Raw genomic sequence first — 5,347 nt, 5'->3', positions numbered from 1 at the left:
GCTTAGTTTTGAACACCCTGTATTATCAGGCACAGCCGCCAAGCACATGGCTGTATTGGGTAATGTCATTTTCCTATAAGCTCGGAGAAACCGATACCTGGCTTCGCTGTAGGGCTTCTTCATCTTTCTGGGGTTTTACGTGCCAAAACCAGTGCTGATTATGAGGCACGCCGTAGTGGAAGGCTCCGGATTAATTTTGACCACCTGGGGTTCTATAACGTGCACTACAACGTAAGCACACGGGCGTTATTGCATTTCGCCTCCATCGAAATGCGGCCGCCGCGGCCGGGATTCGATCCCGCGATCTCGTGCTCAGCAGCGCAACGCCTGAGCTGACTGAGCCACCACGGCGGGCTACAGGTGTTGCTCTAGCCGTATAAAACGCGGGTTTATCGTGAGCAGAAACGGTGAATTTCGGTAAATGAGAGAGGCTACTATCATCATCATCATCATCATCATCATCATCATCATCATCATCATCATAATCAAAAGCTGACCCCCCCTCAGAAAAACCTGGATCCGCCCCTGTTTCCAATAACATCTGTTTAACGTTTTTCGCGTAGACCAAGACGTCTATAGCCGTTTGTAGCCGTTCCGAGAAGTTTTTAAGACGTTTTGTGTTTCGTGGGCTACTTTCTCGCAGAGCACGTGGAGACATTGTCATTAAAATTGAACTATACCAGGAGACGAACAGACATAGGCAACATTAAGATTTATCTGGCTAGTTGGTTCATACTGAAAGAAGGCTAAACTGCGCGAGAAGTTAAGACGAAAGGATGAACTACATACGACACTCAGAAGCTCCAGTCTAAGTGTCGTATGTGTTTCTTCATTCCTCTTAACCTTAGAGCAGTTTACCCTTGTTTCAATAGATACCATCTTCCCTCGAAAATCTGGAAGCACATTCGTGAAAAATGGCTTCCTCTATCTGCTTCACTAATTCGGCAGCGCATGCTTTGGTTGCCTGTGTGAGCACTGTCGAAGTAGACAGGTGGGCATTTTTCAGAAACTGTTCGCACATCTTTACAGTAAATACGCTACCAATCGTCTGGTGATTTTGTGATTTCATCCAGCAACACTAATGTAAGCTCTCCTAAGGTAGCGTTTCCATACAAACAGTGATATTATGTATATTGTATATGCTGATCGACTGAGCACAACAAATAATTTAAATGGTTTATTACTAAATGTTTTCATCATGCGGGGAGCTAATATTCTAGAAATGGTGGCACCTATAGAAAATGAGATCGATACCGAACTTTCACAAAAATGTTTTAATAACACTAGAATAAACAATCACACATATTTTCATTTATGCACAGATCTTCACTTTTAACCAGGTAATACATTTACATTTTTGCAGGCAATGTCAACTTTGATAACAGAAGGAAACACATTCATATTGCACACGCCTTTTCTGCTATTAAATTGTGGAATGAATTTACATTTTTACAGAAATTTTCTACTTCAACACAGCGTAGAAAATAGTTTATGCATTTCGCAGAAATTCAACCTTGAAATGGGGCGTGTATACGTAATAACACGTTTTCTCTTTTTATTCATCTTTTAAGAAAAGAAAGAAAGGTATGTACGTTTCTACAAGCGTTTTCGTGCCTTTTGCTGGGAGTTTGTCGATGAGATCTTCAACATTGACCCTTCTAAGAATCTCCGTCTCCACGCCCAGCAGCGACAAATCACTGAGGCGGCTAGCTGTCAGTCATCGTTGATCGAAGCCTGTTCTTGATCAATTTTAGTTTTCTGATTGATCGTTCCCCAGTGCAATTTGTGACCATCAAGCACAAAAAAAATTCTAACAACAACATGAACAACTGGGAATGAACCTTCAAACTTTTCACGAATGAGAAGTTTCAGCATGTCTGCCAGAGAAGAACAGCCTTAGTTGCTCGCAAATGAAATAAACTGTTCAAGCTAATCGGGAAATGGGCCAGCCAGATCAGAAGGATACTTTTTCACGAGGTCCATTGCCTGCAGGCGCTTCTGCGCTGGGGAAAAGCAGTTCCAATCTGTAATAACAGCAAACTGTGAACAGACTTCGGTGCAAGCGCTCAGGCGAACTGTGAGAGCCTGCAGGAGATTGTCAATCATGACGAAGAAGGTCTCACAGCGCAACTTAGCTGAAGGATCTTGTGGCTCTGGCGTGCTCGTGCCTTCAGTGCTGTCGTATCCTGTCGATTGTTTTCGCTTTCTCTGGGTGCTTGCTTTGTACAAAGCATTGTCCGACGCTTCCTTCGCAAGCTTTTCAATTTCATCGAACCTCTCTCTTAAGCCGGATACATAATCACACAACGATTTCATCAGGCTTACGGCAGCATTCAATGACTGTGTTGGGCTCTGAAGTGCCTTGCTGATGGGGTTTAAGCGCTTCAAAACTCTATCCCAAAACTCGGCCATCAGCGCAGTTTCCAACGTTGTCATTGCCTTCAGTAAAGAATTTGCCTCGTGCTTCGTTTCTGCTCGATCATCATGATCTTCGGATAGTTCCATCAAGGCGGCTTTGACTTCTTTAGAACCTGCCACGAGAGCTCTCGCTGCATCCGCTCGCGCTGACCACCGCGTGCCTGAGAGATGCTTTGGGATTACCGCTGTCGCGGTTTGTTTCCAGTGAGCGTGGAGTACAGCCCAGCGATGAGTAGACGCAGCAAGAAAGTGTATATACGCTGTACAAGCCCGAAAAAACTAACGACTTGCCCACAAGAATCTACAGCATGCGCCCCGACCTGGTTAAGAGAGTGAGCAGCGCAAGGGTTAAAATTTGCTTGCGGATTGATTTTTTTTAAATGAGCCTGCATGCCGGAGTATTTGCCAGCCAGATTGCTCGCGTTGTCGTATGACTGGCCGCGACAGGTTTTGGAAGTTAACTCGAAGATTTTTTAAAAAGTTGTCGCAGTTTCACCCGAAAGGCGAAGCATCAATTGCGATAGCAACTTAGTAGAGCGCTATACGGATTAAGGATAGTAGTTTTATCCGCTGTACAAACTTGGACATGCAGCAGCACCGGCAACACACAGCACTGTTGTCGACGCCGTCGGCGTTTTGCCCGTGTTTGCACAAAATGCGTGCGGCGTTGGTGACTGTTGCCGGAGCCTCTGATATAAATAGGCACTTAGTGCCGCAGCTAAACGTCGCCTCCCTTCCCCCCCCCCCCCCCCCCCCCCCCCCCCCCCCCCCCCCCCCCCCCCCCCACGGGCTTTCGTGCGTCAGAAGAAGCCGCGTTTGCTCTACATATATGCTGATTGTAAAGGAGGAAAGAGACGCCTACTTCTGCAGCCCTTAAGGGAGCACGGCACAGAACGCGCGTTTGTTCTCCGCCGTGCGTTCACTCCCCGTGAAAGCGCGCGTCCCTCGCTCCCTTTCACTCGCACATACAGCGTTCGGCGGCGCGCGGCGACGATTTCATCTCCATTGACGTCATACGGAACCTCACGGCGACGGCGACGGCGACGGCTACGGCGACGGCGAGCGTTGACTTCGCTCCCCTTTGTGAGATCTTCCCCTTGTGACTGGTTATGGACAAAACCAGAGAAAATGTTCTTCAGGCTCACCACAAATGACCACTGTAAGTTGATCCCTGTGACTCGAATCAGGTGTAGAATCACCGAAAGAGAGAAGTACTTGGCACTCAATTGCAATATCGCAAGTGATTTTTTTTCGGACTTCAGTTGCAAGAGCTGCCATAACCTCTTCCACAATGGTTGAGGAGCGGTCGGATGTCTTGCCACGTCCAATGTTCCCAAAGTTCTTTATGTGGGCAGCAAGGAAAGGATCAAACTTGACGATCAGTTCAAGACACCCAAGGAAGTTGCCATTTTGGGAAGACCCGATTAAATCGGTAGATCCCCTGAGAGAAAACCCTGGTTCTGCCAGAAACATTACAACCGCAACTACGCGCTGAAGGACATTTCTCCAGTAAGTTGCCCGCTCCGAGTAGTGCTCTTCAAAGAATCGAATGACTGAGGTTCTAAGAGAACGTCGCTTGCACATGTGTCAAGCACGCATTGTCTATGACATTCCCTTTCCTCGTGTGTCTTTAACTTCACAAATGCCTTGTTCCATAAGCTAAACCCATCTGGCTCTGAAAATTGGTCCTTTCTTGCCGACATCAGAGTACAAGGAAATCAATATACGGATCCTTTGGAGGGACTGTACAGCAGCCATTCGCGCAAGACGACTTCGCCGTTGGTGCGCTGAGCATAGAAAATTTCTTGCTTGAAGTGGCGGTGGTAGCCCTTCGGTGCCGCGTCAATTGGCTGAAAGTACCTCTTCGAGCGAGATTAATCACCTTGCATGTTTCTAGCATTTTCACACACATCCTTGATTTGTGCTACCCAAAAGTTGACAGTGCCTGCGCGCAGGGCAAACCAGTCAGCGGGATCCACAGACATGCAAGGACCCTCACCATGCAATGACTAGTCTGTCTCGGTCGGGCTGCTCGTCCCCGGAGAAACAGGCTTCATCGTAGTGTGCGATGAGTTGGTTCTTCGAACATGCTCGTTGAGGTTGTTGACTTTAAAGCCATTGACGAGAGTGCTTCGCTTGCGTCTGCTTCAGCACAAACAGTCTCACTGAGCGCATGGTCTGCTTGGTCAGCTTCACAGGCCTCACTGGTCGGAATTACTGGCCGGGCTTTTGTCGCTGACAAAACAGCTAGAAAGCTTAGGCATTTTTTCTAAATTGTCACTAAGGTGCTTTTTTTTTTCACTGTTGCCAGATGGCGCTCAGTTTGAGCGCCAGAGAGCTCCTTTTTTCGTGGGATGGTACAGTCACAGAGCCTACTGCAAGCCAAGTTTACGAAGCCATAAGTAAGTTATGCGAAGTATGTTTTTATAGAATTACTTTTTATTAAGCGCAACAATGAAGAATAATCTCAAAACAAATTTATGAGTTACATTACGGTAATTTAACAAGACAATGAAAAATTACCAAAGAAAGCTGACATTGGCGATAAACTCGCCGACGCGAGTTTATCGCATGGTCCGGGTTTCTGCTGCTTCCTGTCTACCAACTACTCTCTCGACATGATCCGTATCTGTGTACAGCATGAAGGAAGTTCACAGAATAAAACGATACAACATGAATTCAGTTTACAATAAGCTCTCTAGGTCATTATTGTTCACATATCTTCAGAACGGGATGCACCCTCACGCGTCCTCATTTAAGTTAATTACAGCGACTCTGGCTCAGCCCAATGAAAGGAGATCGACAGTCTCCAAAGACGGCAAAAATAGAGCAGAAAATGTCGAAGCTTGGCGAAACCTGCCGCTCTGAATAAGGTCGTTAGAAAAGCTCGTACCTATTAATCACATCTGATGCTTATGAATAAAACTAT

Source organism: Dermacentor silvarum, chromosome 1, assembly GCF_013339745.2.
Source record: "Dermacentor silvarum isolate Dsil-2018 chromosome 1, BIME_Dsil_1.4, whole genome shotgun sequence".
Classification (NCBI taxonomy): domain Eukaryota; kingdom Metazoa; phylum Arthropoda; class Arachnida; order Ixodida; family Ixodidae; genus Dermacentor; species Dermacentor silvarum.
The sequence above is the reverse complement of the archived record's forward strand: the minus strand, read 5'-3'. Positions refer to the sequence as shown.